The 19580-nt window shown below is 33.7% G+C and overlaps 1 long non-coding RNA gene across 1 annotated transcript in view; it reads left to right on the top strand.

Moving 5' to 3' along the window:
- The first annotated feature begins 236 nt into the window (after window positions 1–236).
- LOC132665111 (uncharacterized) overlaps window positions 237–19580 on the top strand; it is a 32921-nt gene continuing 13577 nt past the window's right edge. Inside the window, exons 1-2 of the long non-coding RNA XR_009603976.1 lie at window positions 237–281; window positions 2544–2625. This is a non-coding gene — a long non-coding RNA (uncharacterized LOC132665111). The remainder of the gene's footprint in view (window positions 282–2543; window positions 2626–19580) is intronic.

Consider the following 19580-nt stretch of genomic DNA (forward strand, 5'->3'; position numbering starts at 1 on the left):
TCAAGTGATGTTCCTGGGGCATCCCAGGAAGGCCTAAGTCCTTTGCCATAATTCAGGACAATACTGAGAGGAAAAACATGTTTGAGAGTTCACTTTCAGGTCAGCAGAAACCTTGTATAAGGTAACATTACACCCATTCTCCCTATGACTGATCCTGACTCTATCCCTTTCTTTACATAGGTGTTCATCTCAAGAAAATAACTGTTATATTTCTCTCATGTTTTTCTCCTTCTCAGAATCTGTTTTCGGAAGATAGATGTGTCATCCTTTGAGCAGCAAAAGTAAGTTATTAGCACAGATATTTCAATTTCTTTTCACTGTAAATGTTGGAGGACATTACATCTTACTAGTGGCTAATATGCAGACTGTCACTGGTTCTCACACTCATACTTGTAACCATGCATCATACATAATATGAGACATAACCTGAGAAGAGTAAGGGTTCCAAACACAGTGGGATTTTATTGAGGTCCTCATTCACTGGTATACCGTTAGCATACTAGGACCTATTTTCCCTTCTATGCTCCCTGTTGGATGAATTTTTAGATTAAATGATATAATTTTAGTTAAACTAACACTTATCAATTGGAAAGATGACTAACAAAGATACTTGCAGAGAAAATGGGTCGATGATACTAATGACACAAGTAAAAGCAAATAACAGTGAAGTCACAGAGATGTCGTGTCTCTCAAGTCTTGCAAAAGTTTTTATTTATTATTATTTTTTTGCCACTAACCTGGTTAAAACAAGGTATAGTCTAAATAAATGTGTTGAGAATTTAGGCAACTAAATAATACACTACTAAATAATTAATAGGTCAAAGAGAATACCTTACTACCAGAAATCCTTAAGTCCTTATTCCTATAGTAGAAAGTCATACTGAGAAGGTGGCAGATTCACAGATTCACTCGACGTAGACACAAAAAGACCTTTCTCATGTGACTTGCTATTTTTAATTGCTACTATATTATGCCAACCTTAACAAAGTTTCATTTAAGCTCCACCTTTAACTTTCACTCAAGAGTCTGAATAGTTTACAGGCGATTATTAGCAGGTTGCCTCAGAACCTCCACCAAGATTCCATTCTCATAACTTCTCCCATTAATTTTTGTGAAGTTGTGATTAATACTCCCTTAAGCACGATTTTCATATTGCTAAGGACACTGAAGTGAGTGTGCATATTACCTAACATAAAACCTAAAATTCCCAAACCATACCACAAAGCTTCTCTGGTTCAACCACTTCCTATACAATGTAAACAAACATATTTCTGTCAACTAAGCTAACCATTTGCCCTCTGCTTTACCCCGTTACCATCCTATCCAATGTTTTCTTGTTGTTTTCACCATATCAATGTATTTATTTTTATGTTATATTCACTCTTTCCTATGCCTTTATACAAATGTAGAGTCATTGTATCTTTTCTTTCAAATAAAAATGTAAATACAGAACAACAACTCAAAGTATTGAAAATATAAGGCCTTAAATTATTTTTTATGATAAAATGTGGCCTATTTTGGCCATCATTCTGAAAGTGACAAATTCCTAAAGCTATAACTTCTAGTGGGAAAAAATAAATGCAGCATATTCAGCTACAAGTTTAGAAAGAAACTTTATCACCATTTATTAGGCTCATATTTTTTCAAAAGTACATAATCACTTGGAAGAGTGATGTTGAGGAATACTATACTTAATGCCATGTGCTATTTGAAGACATTATTTCACCCAATCAATAGTCATTGATATTAATTTCATTTTGATATGAAAATTAAATATAATTTACATGTATATTTAAAAAATATTTTGCATTAGAACAAAAAATGTCCTAAATATATTACAAAGCAAAGTAATCAGAAAGCTCATCTTAATAAAAACAAGAAATAAAAGTGTACATCTTTAGATTTTCTCATTTGTTAAAAAGTTAACTTTGATATAAATGTGTATGCTTTTTTTCTGTTTTGAATATTCACTTTAAAAATAAGGGCTGTATTCTACTTGTTTATGCAAGACATTATGTTTTAATGTAACAAAATATAAGCTAAAATGTGTCTGAAAAAAAGGTCTCTGAATATAGAAATTGAACATTGGATGGAGGCCTTCTAAGTCATAGTGTACCTATATTGCCTTTAAGGCAGCATAAAGAAAGTGCATTTTGATATATATCTTTAATATTCTTTTTATTGAAGTGAGAGACAGTATAAGAAAGTAACTTCTAGTTTCTTGGAACAATGTATTCCCAGATTATTCTATGTGTAGACATCCTTGTTACTTTTAACATTCCCTTTACACCAATAACCCTTTACTTGGAACCATAAAACAAATATTCAAAATCATAGAGGAGAGAAAATGCACATGTTACCATGTTTTAATTAAATATTTATTTCATTTTAACAAGTTAATATTTTTTAGAATTAGTGTAGTTACAGTGTATTTCTGAAAATAGAAGTTATACGATTTAATAACTATGTAGAAATAGATCTGAAATAAATCTTTATATATAAACTTTTTGTAGACTCTAACTCTAAAGTTCTCTTTTGTCCAGGAAAAGAGCAGGACACAGGATGAAAAGCAAGAGATGGCTAATGTCTGCAAAATACAAGAGCCCCGAATAACCATCCTTGCCGGTATTTATTAAGATCAGAAAGCTTACAAATGTGATAGGCGTGCACAAAGAGACAGAGAAACTGTAAACATTAACTCATGGGCATAAGGGAAAAGGGGGTTTTGAAGATATACAGTGTTTGGGGTTTGGGCCAATATAAAACAAAATCCTGGCGCCTGGCAGATGGGCAGGTGGTTGTTAATGGCAGACAGGAGGCGTCGTGTCTGTTTATTTTAGCTAGTCTAAGGGATAAGACAGATAGAACAAATAACCTCAGGGTTAACAAGGCACCTTTTCTTTTGTTAATCAGCTCCACTCTGGGCAGCATCACCCCCAGAGCAGCGGTCTATAGCTCTATTTATCTGTTTACCTAACTTGGTCCTTTCCTCCTTAAATTCAGCTTTCTGTTATAGTACTAAATTAGGGGGTGCTTCTGCCCTGAACGCCTAATCTTGCTTACTTCATATACCTTTGTATTGGGTGCCTTTTCACCCTTCTCTATTCTGAGGCCCTTTGTCCCTCCATCTCTAATCTGGGGGCTCTGCACCCCCTCTCTGTGCTGGGTTCCTTTGAACCCCCTCTCTATTCTGGGGTGCCTTTGCACCCCCTATTCTGGGGTCCTAATCTTGTTTACCCAAACTCAGATGTGAGCATCCTATGGCTTTGTGCTTCTTTATGCCTTGTTAATCCATTGGTATAAGCCCAGGGAATTCCTAAGCTTATTCCCCACATAAACTATCATAAAATCTACATAAAATTATACTAACTTAGGTAGAGTATATCAACTTTTAACATATTATGATAATTTAGAGCATTTTATTAGGTGAACATTGTCAAACTGAACTTAAGTTAAAAGTCTCTCCTAGGACATGTAACTAGCCATTATGTATGTCATTAGCCAATATTTCTTCTAAAGTTTCATCCGTATCATTTGCATCCTCATTATTTCATTTTCTTTTTATCCATTTCCTAAATTTGTCTCATTTTAAGACTTTATCTCTTTGAGCACATACTTAAATATATGTCTTAATGATATTTTATACATAATAAAATCTATTTTTAATGTTAGCAAATATAAACTGCAGCATTGACACATAACTTATAAAATGTTATCATTTTTATTAAGGCCACCAAAGATTTCTATTTTAATGTGTGTTTATAGATTTGTTAACAATATGAGTATCATTACCATCTTATTCCAAATGTTTTCAAAATCATTTAGTGATATACTTTCCAGATGGTCTTATAGAGAGCTGTTAAAGCAGTATTTCGTCTTAATGTTAAAATTCTTATATAATAATAAGTTGATTACATTGTTTAAGTGGTTTTGATATGTTCAGAGGAAGACTTCTATGTAATCACTTAGTAAGTTTAAAAAGAGAGAGAGAATAATCCATGGCAAAAATCATATAATGTTGTTAATTTCAATATCTCATCCAAACAGGTTTTAGGTTCTCTTCTGGCGCCTATGTTAGAGATTTGTAAATAACTCATCATAATGTAGTTAGAGGCATAAAACCTGAATAAATTGGATATAAGCATTTCAACAATTAACCCTATCTTCATCTTCTTAAAACAATTACAGCATTAAATATAAGAAAATAATGTGCTTTTCCTTCTCAGTGCCAAATTCATCAGACAGACATGTCTTCAGTTGCTTCTGTCTCTATATAATTAAGAATTTATGATTCAAATATATGTTTGAAGGCTTATGGCTGTCTATATACATATAAGCACATACACACTATAAGCTAGTGATTAGATAGATAGATAGATAGATATCAATGGCTATATTCTGCCACTCAGAATCAAAAAAGTCTAATATCTACAGTTGATTTACATATTACCATAAGTAAATTCAGAAATATGAATCTTTAATCAAAGTATATACACGATATATGCTAAAACCCACTGAAAATGACTTGATTTTTCATTAGTCAAGATAATCACAGATCAACTGTCATACACAATGCAAGATGGTAATATATTTGTTTAAACATTTACGTAACATAATTGCTTTCAAATACTTGGTAGTAGTTTAACTGAAGCAGTTAATTTTGGGAAAAAAATTTCTTCTCTATTGCATCCATGTGAAAACATTTATTTTAATAGTCTGCCTGTATTTTTCCAGTGTGTCCAGGGAATCAATTTTCCAAAAGAGCAAGGTTATTCTTTGTTTTGTTTGTTTGTTTGTTTGTTTGTTTTAATGGAATCTGAGACTAAAAACATTTCTCTATGACTCTTCCATTAAACCAACCCTGTTAGTCATATGCCCTTTCTTTGTATGTATACACAGATTGACAATTCTCTAGACAAATCCATTCTCTTATTTCCTTTCCTTTTGTTACTTTTAATTGTGGCATTTGATTTTTCTTGTAAAGATAACTGTCCCAATTCCAATAAGCATCTTTCTGCAGGCTTACCAGTGTTCACATTTGTCTCCAGATTATTAACTCAGAAAATCATTTGGACAAATTTAGACCTCTAGAGATTAGTTCAGGTCATCTCCTTCTGTATTAGTTTTCTTAAGCAACTTGTCCACTGAGAGTTATTTCTGAGACAGAGATTTGGCTATGGCTTTACTATCACGTGTGTGTGTGTGTGTGTGTGTGTGTGTGTGTGTGTGTGTGTTTGTGTGTCTCTATCTATCTCTATCTCTCTCTATCTCTATCTCTATCTATATTTGACTATACTCTGAAGGACCTCAATGATATTTTTCCCTTAGAATAAATTTTAGAGAAAATGCAATGTACTTCAGAACACTGTCAAGTCTTTAAAATGGAATGTTTCCATTTAAAGTTAAAATTTGCTAAACACTGAATGTGATTCATTAAAATGATATAATTTTAACTTTGTTCATTTTGATGGGAATGTAGAAAATATTGCCCTATGCCAGTGCAGGTTTAAAATCTAAATTCATGCATACACTTCACATAGTTTCCTTTGCATTCTTACCATACCACCAGCATCACAGAAAGACAATAAAAGCACAGTAAGCGTTTGAACTATTATCAGAAGGAGATAGGGACACTGTCCACAAAGGTACTATTCTGAGAATGAAGACAACCTAGCTCTAATTCTGACTGTACCAGTGATTAGCTCTGGGTCTTTAGAGAACTCAGTAAGCAGAGGATCCTGAAGAAAAATGATCTCTAAAGCTGTCCTAAGTACATCATTCAATATTTCTGAGTTTTAGAACACATGCATTTGCAAAAGGAGAAGACCCAACAGTAAAGTAACTAGCTAGATATGTAATATAAATATTTCAATCATATTCTAGTTTAGACTTCTAGTATCAGCCACTTCAAGTTCCACCAAAGGTAAAGTATCTATTCTATATTTTTCCAAAAATACTACAATGTTAAAAACCTAAGTATATTTCTTTCTCTTAATTTTAGATTCTGTCTTCTTAGCATATTCAAGCAAAAATAAAAGTATTCCAGAACTTCTAAAATATTTATTTTATTAAACACACTACATGTGTGTCAATTCTGACTTTTGCACTAGTGCTTGAATCAGTTATTTTTAAATTTTTTTTAACATTTATTTATTTTTGAGACAGAGAGAGACAGAGCACGAATGGGGGAGGCACAGAGAGAGAGGGAGACACAGAATTGGAAGCAGGCTCCAGGCTCTGAGCCATCAGCCCAGAGCCTGACGCGGGGCTCGAACTCATGGACCGCGAGATCGTGACCCGAGCTGAAGTCGGAGGCTCAACCGACTGAGCCACCCAGGCGCCCTGAATCAGTCATTTTTTAAACCAGAAATGACATCTGTTACACTGTTACATTGTGAGGTAAAGTTTTCCTCACAATAATAAAATGTAGGTCTTCTTACTAATTGGTGAAGTCGATACTCAATTGAAATTTACGGATTTACTAATGTTATAAGAAAAATGTATTTTTTACTGCCATGAATTGAAAGGATTTAAACATTCATAAACTAAAAATTCCTCTTAAAGCAACTAATACATTTTACTGACAAGTTTGACTTAATTCTTTCTTTGTCTCTGAAGAGGACTGACTGAATATTTGTATATAACAACTGAGCACACACCATATTGCTTTGCCGGTTAAAAAAAAAACTTCAAAGGAATAATTTTCCATCAATCCTGTTTATTAATGCAGCATAATACATTTTATAAAATTATATAATTCCTATACTGATATTTTTAAAGTGAATATTTTGAAATAGGAGATATACTATGGGGTATACATAGATAAAATATTCAAGAGAATTCACCTTCTTAGGTCTAAGAACAGTGCCATAGATAGGGATCCTCTCTAAATATCACATTACTTTCTTATTCCATTGGTAAGGAATATGAATTACATTTTGTGAAGTATATTCAATTTTCTGAGTTTCTATTTAGACAAGTGGTTATTGTTGGAAAAAAAAATAAAGATAGAACATCGATAACATTTCTCCCTGAAACTTATCCCCTTACTGGTCTGCTGTAAGGAACAAGAATAAACAATAGTCTTTTCTTCTTTTTGGTCCATAAGTAGGATACCCAGAAATCTAGGTAAAAGTTCATTAATCAAGTTTTTCTGAACCTTCCCACTTTTGAAGAAATTCTCTGTTTAAAGCCTGGAAAAGTGTTTAATGGTAGCTCTCATTATCTCTCACTATGGTATCCTGTATAACTTTAGTGTAGTCTAATAATCATTGTCTGGTAGTTGAAAAGGGAATTCTGACATATATATATATATATATATATTGAATTTGGTGGATTCAAGTAAGGCAGAAAATGTATTTTTACTATGCCATCTGTGATGCCATGGTTCTCATAATTTTTTTTAAATTTTTATTTATTTTTAAGTTTATTTATTTTGAGAGAGAGAGAGAGAGAGAGAGAGAGAGTGCGTGTGTGTGTGTGTGTGTGTGTGTGTGTGTGTGTGAGTGGGGGAAGGGCAGAGAGATAGAGGGAGAGAGAGAAAATCTAAACAGGCTCCATGCTGTCAGTGCAGAGCCACCCTATGTGGGGTTCAAACCCACAGACCATGAGATCATAACCTGAGCTGAAACCGAGAGTCCTATGTTTAACCGACTGAGCCACTCAGGCACCCCTCTCATCATTATACTTAATGTCAAATAATTGAACCACCATCACTGAAGCCAGGAATAAGACATAGAAGTCTATTAGCACTCCACTAATTCATCCAGTCAATCAGGTAACAAAAATGTATTCTGTGGAATGTAGTTTCCTTATTCTATAGTGCTGTTTGGGAAATTCTGGAACTACAAAAACAAGACAGGTAATTCATTTTAAAAGCTTAATTTTGGAAATCAGGTGCCAAAATACCATTTGTAGATGATTTAGTCATCTATCTACAAAACTCAAAGAATTAATAAAGCACTATTATAAATGTTCAGAAAGTTTAAAATGACAATTCAAAATCAGCAATATTAAAAATTTTTATTCATAAAATTATATCTTAATTATGTTTTCTCTTTATTTTTATATATTTTTTGGATCTTTTATATAATGAAGAATTTCAAAATACATAAAATTAGGCTATAGTAAATCTCTATCTACATCAAAGTAAAATCTGTTCTGTCCCACTTATGTCCCCACATATCCTCTCCCCATATTATGAGGGAGTTTATCTGTTTAATCATGAAAATTTCAGTATGTATTTCTAAAGAAGTACTCCTTTTAATTAACTGAACTGCAAATAGGGTTATCACACCTGAAGAAATAACAATACTTCCTCAGTAAACTAAATATTCAGTTAGTCAAATTCTCATTCCCATAAATATTCAAAATCAGAAAATATTTCAAAATATTTCAAATATCTCTTTTCTATAATGAACATAATTTTATATTAACTTTAACCTTCATTTTTTTCTATATATCCCCCTACAAGTCTACTTGTTACTCAGATATTTTCCTCTATAATGTAATTTAAAAACTGTAACTTAAGTAACTATTCAATATATAAAAAGCAATTGACTACAATTGACTACAATAATACTACAAAAACTGCAGGAAATATTTTGTAAGGAAAAGATGACCAAGTCATAGATTTTAGTGATTTTAGCCTCTAAAATATAGATACACACACACACACACACACACACACACACACATTATTTATGATTGCTACAGTAACAACTTGGGGCAAGGCCTTCCAACTGATTTTCAGAGTATACTGTCCTAATTTACAATTTCTTTGGCATCCATATAACTCTTTCTGGAACTTCTTCCAGAGGTTTTTGCTGCTTCTCATTCCCAAGTGATAGACACAAAAATTTGTTTTTTCTGGAGCTAGAAATGTATGACTGTAATAGTACAGTACTTCCAAAAGCCATATGCAGAGAAAGAAGATATTGATGCAAATAGAGGTGTACATCTTGTGCTGAGCTTTGGAGCATTTAGGATTTGAAAGTACTCTTCCTTATGATGTCTGTGATGTTAGGTTTCAGATGCAGAAAACTGATATACAACGTGTTTTACAACCTACTCGAGGCTGCAATTGACAGAGTAAATTTAGTCCATCCTCCTAAATAGTTTGAATTACATTTTCTATTTACATTTTTTTCATATTTCCTATCAAGGGCAAACTATCTATGAGTTGTTAGTTTGGGCCCCCACTCCTGGAAACAGAAGAACTAGGCTTTATTTCCATTAAATGTGCACTGAGTATGGATAATAAATAAGGCATTATTTTTTTTCTATACAGCTGTGTGTGACATAATATCGTTAGTGACATAGGAGATACTCATAAAAATGTATAATAATACAGGGTTCTGCATAATAAATATATCTAAACTGGTTTGACATTTCAAAAAAATTAAACAACATTGATAATATTTAAAAAATTAAAGACTTTATGTTTTAAAGTTAATATATAGAGTGTACTGATTTAATGATTTTTCAATAAATATTATTAAAACATTGCGTTTTTTTCATTGAGGTAGTAACAATTCCCTGAAAGTGGATTTTAGCTTACTTATTGCCCAATGAGTTGCAGTTTTGTTGCTCAAAATGATAATCATGTGCAGCATTTACTAGATGTTTAAATATCCACATATAGATTATTAAACATTTTTAGGGTCCACTTAGTGTTACGAAGCTTAGTCCTTGTTAGAATTTCACAATCACATTGAAAGGCAAATAAACAAATACAACTAATAGTATAAATCAGTAAATTATACATTCATGACATATATACCGGATTTGGGGAGTGAACATACTTGAGGGAATTTAAAGGACAGAGTTGATAGTGCTTGCTATTGTCATAAAGTTTTAAAGAGGAGATGATCCATAAATAAATTCTTAAAATATAAAAAAAACCCATAGGGAAATACACTAAGTTCTCAAGCATATTTATGAATTAGAGACTTTCAAAACAATGTATAACATCATCAGATAATACAGGAAACATACATCTTTTGAAGCATATTCTTCCATTCCTGCTTTTACTGAAAACCTGTTTTTCCCGTGGCAAAAGTGTAATTCATGCTCTAGTGAATCCCCTCTCTAGCAATGTTAAATAGTGAAGAGCTCAAAATGACTTTAGGAATTTTTTTCTTATTAATTCTCACATTCCCATAAGGCAGATGGAAAGAATTACTATCCTCATTAAATAAACTGATAAGCTAGGAAACTAAGTATTTGAATGGATACAAAGAGCACAAGGCTACAAAGATCTTTGTAGTATTGAAAATATCCAATCTGACCAATCCTCTAACCACAGTACTTCTAACTTTATGACTTTATGTTGACTTTTTTACTCTATCAAATGTTTGCCAGTAAATATTCACTGAGTGACCAGATTCAAAACCTGTTCCTAACCCCAGTTCTTTTCTCCTCTTTCCCCATCTCCACTGATTCCATGATTTCCTCAAATCAGTATCTTATACATTCCCACTGCCACCATCTTCACAATTCCATATCCAAACTGCCTTAACAGTCTCCCAACCAATCTGTTATGACAGACCTTATTCCAAATATTCCAATATGCACACATTAAATTTTCTCCAAAAGCACCACTTTAAGAATTGTAATAACATATGTACAAATAAATTCAATATATTTAAAATTTAAGGGATTTCCTGGCACCTGGGTGGCTCAGTTGGCTGAGCATCTGTCTCTTGATTTGGGCTCAGGTCATGATCTCAGGGCCATGGGATCGAGCCCTAAATCAGGCTGCATGCTCTCTCTCTCTCTGTCTCTCTCTCTCTCCTCCTCCTCCTCCTCTGCCCCTCTACCCCTCTCCCCTGCTCATGTTCTTTCTCTCTCTCTTTCTCAAATAAGAAAGTAAAATTTATAAAAAAGAATTTAAGGATTTTGCTCCTCTGATTCCAAGTACAGTGGTGTCACCTTGTGCATACCTTTAAATTATAGAACTGTACTATTTGTCATGAAGAAACCAAAAGGAAAAATTAATTTAATAGACATGGGAAAACCCCTGCTGTTCTACTCAGAGAGCTTATGCCTAAGAATGATTACAAGGAGGGCGACTTTTGTCTTTCCAATTCTCAGTGTTCTCAGTTCCATCGTGCCTTTTTTTTTTTTCGGGCAAAAGCATATCTCAATAGGAAACCAAATTCCAAAGTTTTAATAAATGTGTTTCTAAAGCATACCCTCTAAACCCATGCCAGCCATTTTATTAGAAGTCCCACTGTAGAAAGAGCTGTCAGGGTACCTGGGTGGCTCAGTCGGTTAAGTGTCCGACTTCAGCTCAGATCATGATCTCACAGTTTGCTTGGTGAGTCCCAGCCCCACGTTGGGCTCTGTGATGACAGCTCAGAGCCTAGAACCTGCTTCATTTCTGTGTCTCCCTCTCTCTGCCCTCCCCACTCACACTCTCTCAATCTCTCTCTCAAAAATAAACATTAAAAATTTAAAAAAAAAGAAAGAGTTGTCAAGGATCATTTCTTTTAATAAAGTTTTTATAATAGTTTCAGCATTACAGAAAACTTGTGGAGGTAGTGCAGAAGAGTTCTAATATATGCCTTACACCCCATACACAGTTTCTACTATTGTTAACATGCTACGTTAGTATGGTACTTTGGTCACAATTAAAGAATCAATACTGGTATATTAGTATTAACTAAAGTCAATATGGTATTCAGATTCTTTTAGTTCTTACTCAATGTCTTTGTATTGGTCCAAGATCCCATCCAGGATACCATGTTATATTTAGTTGTTATATCTCCTTAGGGTCCTCTTGGCTGTGATAATTCCTCAGACTTTCTTTGTTTTTAATGACTTTGACAGTTGAGGAGTACTAGTTAGGTGTTTTGTGAAATGTTTCTCAACTCAGATTTGTCTGATAATTTTCTATGATTGGACTAGGATTATTTTTTAAGGGACTGGAAAAAGTGTAAAGACCACAGAAGTAAAGGTAACGTGTTATTTCATTACGTTTTCCTTTTATTATTATTTTTTTCATAAGAACACTGAAATTCTCTTAGAAAATTTAAATTATTCAGTACATTCTTATATAGTTACCATGTTAAACATTAGGTCCTCAGACTTTATTCATTTTATAACTGGAAGTTTGTATAAAGGGTAATTTTTCATATGCTATTTTTTGTTTCATACAACTTTAGAAGCCTAATATCAGTACAAGAGGAAACCACACTATATTTCCAACTAATCATATTGGAAATCTCACTTTAAGCCACTCCGGTTAGCATATATATACATTTTCAGAATTACAGTGTTGAAGATATAGTGGTTCACAAGGAGAATATTATGGTTCAACATAACTTTTTCACTTTATTTATGTATAAGTGAAAATTATAAAACTTATGTAGAAGTAGCATTTTTTTTACAATTGAGGAAGTAAATTGTCTTTTGCTACATTGAAAGAAGTCATGATATGTAAATAATCATTAAAAGATTATAGCTCCAATCTTACCTATTTATAAGTATCCTGAGTTTGTAGTAAATGTCCATTCCTAGTTCCCACCCTCAAAGATCTCAATACAGAATAACAGTGTGCTGCTCAAGAACATACAATTTAACAAGAATTACGTGTAATTCTGATTGTTCAGCATATCATATTTGAGAAACAATCTTGTCAAAAAGACAGCTAAATCCCCCCAGTGTCTAACACCTATTCTTCTAGTGATTATCTGTGCTGTTCTCTGTCTCTGTATGGTTATTATTTTTCTTTTTGTCAGCTTTGTTATAGCAGCTTAGCTAATACTTTAATAACAATTTTCAGGAATTGGACCAATTCCTTCCAATAGTCATATAATGCATATTTATTAATATTTCAGTATTAGAGTGACCATATATCCTATCCTGACCAGAACTCTCTTTTCTTTAGATGTGGTCTGGTTGAAATGATAAATTAGATAGCCACTTTAGTTTTAAGGGACTTGGCCTGCTCAATGATATATCAGAATCTTAAAAGGCTTCTCCTGAAAGTTAAATTCCAATTCAGGTAGAGTTCAAAATCATGTTGACTTTATAAACTTTGATTAAACAGAAGGATTGAACACTCTACACTAATGTTATTATACTATTATGTACATGTAATATTATAGTCATTATTTGATTAGAGGGTAAAAAAGATAAATAGGCATATCTAGTCTAAGATGATTTATTTCTTTTTATTTCTATTTAAATCATTTCACAGCCTCTCCAATTTCCTCTGGCATCTAGAAATTAATGAGCCAGGAATTCTACAGCCCATTGGCAAGTGCCTATCACTCTTCCAAATTTCTGAATAAGTGGAATGATTCATTCATTTAAATTTATTGCCCTGGGAATATCAGAGGTGACATACTTTTCTCAATACTGATTTACATTGAGAAGAAAATAAAAATTCTGACTATTTTAATTAGGCGAATGCACCACTAAATCCAAGACCTTTTCCCTTGCAAATTCTTTAAGAAGTCAAATTGCTCAGCCTATTTGTTGTTGTTGTTGTTTGTTGGTTTGTTTCTGTTTGGTGGCATAAATTTTTGCCATACTTTTCCTTGCCTTAATGGGGTAGATGTCCCTAGAGATTGCTGCCTTGGAAACTGATTACTCTCTAGTCATTGAAGCTCTTTACTGACATTGCAGAAAAGTGGTCCAGATCTCTTCATTAGCCTTCAGATGGGAAGCTTTAGATAAGCACAACTAAACAACTCTAACACCATCCTCAGGGCGTATTAACAATACAAGCTTTCATAGCATTTCCGGACTAATATTTTCTTCACTCAGATATGTTTTTATTACAGAAATCTGCAGGACTATATACACCTGTCTTAATAATACTCAAAACTGCTAATGTAGGTCCTGAGAATATTACATAATTGGAACTTGTTATCAGTAACTTCTTCCTACATTTTTTGGTGATTGAAAGTGATGTGACTTTAAAGAGATGTACCAAGTTGATTCACTCTTCTTTTTCTGTAAATCACACTCAAACCAGAAGTATGATCTTTGATTTAAGAATTTTCATTTAATTACTACATTCCAGTCTGTTGTCTTAAGTTTAAAAAAAAAACACTTAGGATGTATGTATGTATGTATGTATGTATGTATGTATTTAATTTGTCTAAAGCCTGCTAATTATCAACAGGATATACCAGTACCAGTGTTCTCACATAACTGCACCTATCCTACCAAACTAAATTTAAGACATTGAAATATTAGTATAGTTACACTACTTAAAATTCCAGCTAAATATAAGCATGTAAATATTATGTCCCGTAGACTTTTCTATTCTCTCCAAATTAATAAAGATAGGTATCTAAAAAGGAGTAATGTTCTACAAAATTGTCATTGGTTCATTCCATATGTATTATCACTCTGAGTACCAATATCCACCCTTCCTTTACTTCTTATTCAAATTGGAGAAATGACAAGTTTTATGTGCAATTACTATTCTTTTTCCCAAGGTGAATTCAATCACAACAAGGAGGGGAAAAAGAAGTATTGACATAATTCAATTTCATTTCTATTCATCTTTATGTCTCATTAGGTTTATAGTCCTAATATATTTTAGATCAAAATAAGATGTCAGAAGTAATTTCAGTGACTCTTTATATTTACTTTAAACTTATTTTCTTCTATGTCTTTTTCTCAATGCAATTATATGATAAAGTGAGTAATAGAAAAATAAAAACTAAAATTTACTTAGAAGACATGAATAGCAAAACATATATATAACTTGCTTTTCAAAGTAATTAAACTTATTTTTATTGAGTACTTTCTAGTTCAAGGCACTAACTATAGTAAAACATATGTTATTACAAGAGAAACTGTGACTAGCATATAAATACTAGGAGAAAGAGGAGAGTTAAATCATATTGGAATCTGTGAGAATGTGTTCTGGAACATATTCCAGAATTTTCTAGGTTTGGAAGTATAAACATGCCAGATACAAATGTGGAAACTGCTTGAAGAAAACCACCTGATGCAGCAAGATGTCTCCAGAGAATGGTTCAGTGCTAAGCAGCGCTACCCCCAGGCAAGGCACTGATAGATAATGTAGGAGAGATGGGCAGGATTGGTTTACAGCTACAATGTTTTTCTATAATACAATGCCTGAAATGGATTTGAGTGAGTATTCTATTTTTTTTTACCAAAGTATAGACATAATCACAGATGTAATATGTATTTGAAGAAAAAGAAGTCTGGAATTCACCTAATCCAAACTATCACGCTCGAGAAGAAGACAAGGCAGATTAATTGATGTACCCTATAATTCACTTCTAGTGAGTGACAAATTTCTATTTTACCTAAAGCACCTTATATAGGGCAGATATAGTATACATATCTAAAGAATATTTTTATTTAAGTGGATTTTGTCCCAAATTTACTTTCTCAAACTGTCCTTCCCATTTCATATTTTTTGGGATGATACATTTTTTGTTATGGTAAAACATATATAACAGAAAATTTTCTATTTGGGCAGATTTAGTGGTGTTAAGGTCATTCACATTGCTGTGAACCATCATCATAATCTGTCTGTAGATTTTTTCATCTACTCAAACTGAAAATCCATTCTATACCCATTAAATAATAACTCTCCATTTGTTCCAGAGCCTGGAAACCACCATTCTGTATTCTCTCTCTAGGAATTTGACTAATCTGAGTACCTCACATAAATGGAATTAAGTATTACTTGTCCTTTTGTAACTTCCTTATTTAATTTAGTATAAAGTCTTAAAGGTCCATCCATGTTGCAGTATGTGTCAAAATTCCCTTTCTTTTTAAGGCTGAATACCATTGTATTGTAAGAACTTATTAAATTTTATTTATTTTTTCAGTCATCTATGGATCCTTGGGTTCCTTCCATCTTTTGGGTATTGTGAATAATACTGCTATGAACATGAGTGTAGAAATATTGTTCAATCTCTGCTCTCAATTCATGCCATCTTATTTTGTTCATTGTCATCTTTGATAATCTTAGTTCCTATTTCTCATTACTCTTCTGATCACCAAAGATCTTTACTATGACTCAGCTTCATCGTAACTATCAGCTCTGTGAAGACTACTTTAACTAACCACAATAGAATCTTAGACTGACACAAAGCACACATAGTAATTGATACCCATATCATTAACCAGACCCATTATATCAAATTCTGCAGGCAAACTCAATAGATAGCAATATACAGCTCTATCATCAATACAAATATACTAAACGCTCCTTAGAAATCACATTCAATAGAGTTACCCCAGTCATGCATTAATTAACCTGTGATTTGGTAGTTTTATGTTCCATGGGTTAAACTTTTACCAATGGAAGTTAGAGACCAGAAGGATCCAACAGGTAATGTGCCCACCCTGACTCTTTCTGATCAAATGTTCTCTTTCACAGTGATTCCATATAGTTTCTATATGTATGTTTCAAATGTCCAATTAATAACCAATTATTTCTTGAGAAGTTGCAGGCAACTCTAATATATTCAACCTTGTATTTGTTTTCCTCCTTCCCAGATTCACTTCCCATTTTCCATCACTCTCACCAGCATCGGGGCTCTTACTACCCTTAAACCAGTAGGCAATAATCTTCAAAATCCTATACAGAATATCTACTTCAAGTCTACACCAAGAACCAAATACAAGAGCCCTAAATTCCTGAAAAACAGAGCCATAAGTAATGTTTTATTTAATGGGTTTATTATGCATTTTATGTTGTTAACAAAACAAGAACATTTTTTAAATACATGTTTCCCCACATGTCTCCTGTGGTTTCCACCCATTTGTGATTCAGTCTATACTCTACAGAGTATATTCTGTGTTCCTCTGCTTCTTGTTTCTTTTTCTAAGGATTCAAAAACTTGAGAATGACTTACAGTTTTTAGTCTATATTGGCACTGAATCACTTTCCGGAATGGATTATGTAGCCTTGCAGTTTGCAACTCTCAAGATACCCATCCACCTATGTTAGTTTCTCCTTCAAACAGCTCACTTGTAGAATGCACTGGTGTGTACCAACCCTTTCAGAAGTTTTAGGATGATGTAGATTTTACACTGCTATCCAGGTTGGCACCATTACTTCATGTAAATAATCTCTGTTTCCTGATTTTTCAAGTCTCTACCTTTTTGGATTTTGTCAGAAACACACATTTCTTGATATTATTTTGCAGAAGATCAGCTCTCCAAAAACCTTCTTATTCTAAAGTATCTTCCTGAACTGGGCCTCCTGAACATGCCCTGCTAACCAACAGGTTACCTACCTACCTTCAGTGCAGTGACTGCACTGAACTTGCAGAGATTTCTAAATTCCTCTATTCCTTTCTTCCTCTCAAACTGTCTTTAGTAAGTCCAAATAGGAGAGTATTAGTTGATTTCCACAATGATTTTAAATATGTCTCTTCTGTTACAAAAACATACTTGGGCACAGTTTTGGTTCACATGTGTTTTCTCCCCTACACCCATGCATATGTGTATAGTTATAACTGATGTGGTCATCGTGAAAGATCTCTCAGTTTGGTTTGTTCTGTTAGCTAGTTTCCTTCTCTACACATCTAGTCCATTATTGTGGCTCCTGGACAGAAAGGGGATTGACAAGTATATTATCTCACAAAGGAGATGGATATGACATAGGGAATATTCAGACATGAAGAGCAAGGTGAAATCTCAGGCAGGCATGGAGTCAGAGAATGAGACTATTGCGATAAGAGTTTACCTCACTAAGGATTCCTAAGGCAGGAACATTGCCCCTTTTCCACTGCCTCTTTTTCCTTCAGTGTCAAGAGATCATGTAAGGCTCTCATGCAAGCCACCTTAGAGAAGAGGGAGAGGAAATGATCTTAATCTAAAATTATCTTTATAATTTATGAGATCAACAATTATTTGAAAATACTATTTTTGTTTCATTTTATTTATTGCCCAGAAGTTTGACAGGTAGAAGGAAGAGATAAAATGAGTTTAAGGAAATAAAACAATGTTATTTCCTACACATGCATCAGTGGTTGTATGTAAATTACAATGTAACTCAGCTACATGTGAGTTATACCAAAGCCAGTTACATATGTACGCTTAGACTCAGCTACATATGCATTTTGGACCTATGAGAAATAAACGGTAAATTCCAGTGTTGATGACACTTAACACATCCTACAGTTCCAAATGTCATAGCATTCACTAAACATTTTATTTATTTATTTTTAAATGTTTATTTATTTATTTTGAGAGAGAGCACAAGCAGGGGAGGGGCAAGGAAAGAGGAAGAGAATCTCAAGCCAGCATGACACTCAGCACAAAGCCTGACACGGGGCTTGATCTCACGAATCCCTAGATCATGACCTGAACCGAAATCAAGAGTGCAACACAACCAAGTGAGCCACCCAGGCGCCCCACCACTGAAACATTTTAAATGCATGCTTACTTATTTAAGTCACTTATGTTTACTTTTTAATGCAATTCTATTCTTCATGTAGAAAATCTAAAATACATTTGAAAGCAACAACAAGAACAAAGTAAAAAGTCATATTTAAGAAGCCAGTACTACTCAGTTGTGGGGAATAAGCTTAGGAATGCCCCAGGCTTACACCAATGGGTTAACAAGGCATGAAGAAGTACAAAGCCATAGGATGCTAACACCTGAGTTTGGGTAAACAATATTAGGCAAATAAGGATAGAGAAAGGGGGCTTAGGCCCCTAGAATAAAGGGGGGCTGGGGCCCCCAGTATAAAGCAGGGAGGTGTAAAGGCACCCAGCATAGGAAGGGGCAAATGCCCCAATATATAACACAGGTATATGAAATAAACAAGATTAGGTATTCAGGGCGAATGTGCCCCCCAATTTAGTACTATAGCCGAAAGCTTATTTCAAAGGAAGGAAGGACCAGATTAGGTAAACAGGTAAATTGGGCTATAGACTGCTGCTCTGCCCTGCAGGGCGAAGTTGCCCAGAGTGGAGAAAATTAACAAAAGAAAAGGTGCCTTGTTAACCTTGATGTTATTTGCCCTGTCTTATCCCCTAGGCTAGCTAAGATAAACAGACATGGCGCCTCCTGTCTGCCATTAACAAACATCCATGCATCTGCTCAGTGCCCAGATTTTGTTTTATATTGACCCAAACCCCAAACACCATATATATTCAACACCCCTTTTTCCATCATGCCCATGAGTTAAAGCTCACCGATTCATTATCTCTGCGCACGCCCATCACGTTTGTAAGCCTTCTGATCTTAATAAATATGGGCAAGGACCCTTATTCTCAGCTCTTGTCTTTTCCCAGACATTAGCCATCTCTCGCTTTTCATCCTGCGTTCCACGCATTTCGCTGGCCAAAAGAGAACTGTAGACTTAAAGTCTACGACACTGTTCTTTTCCCCTCTCTCTCTTCCTCTCCACACAGCCACAACTACTAGTGTTGCTCTTATAATAGAATAAAGCAATCAAAATTGTTTATGATAATTCTCTCAGGAAACTTCCTTTGGAAGCTCCATCACACCAAATCCTTCTAACTTAACCTTACAAATTTTTAAGAGAAAATATCAATAGTTAAGCCAAATATTTGATGAGAAGAAGTGAAGTCTTAGGCTTACAAAAGAAATGATTCAG

The sequence above is a fragment of the Panthera onca genome, chromosome D3, assembly GCF_046562875.1.
Source record: "Panthera onca isolate mPanOnc1 chromosome D3, mPanOnc1 haplotype 2, whole genome shotgun sequence".
NCBI lineage: Eukaryota > Metazoa > Chordata > Mammalia > Carnivora > Felidae > Panthera > Panthera onca.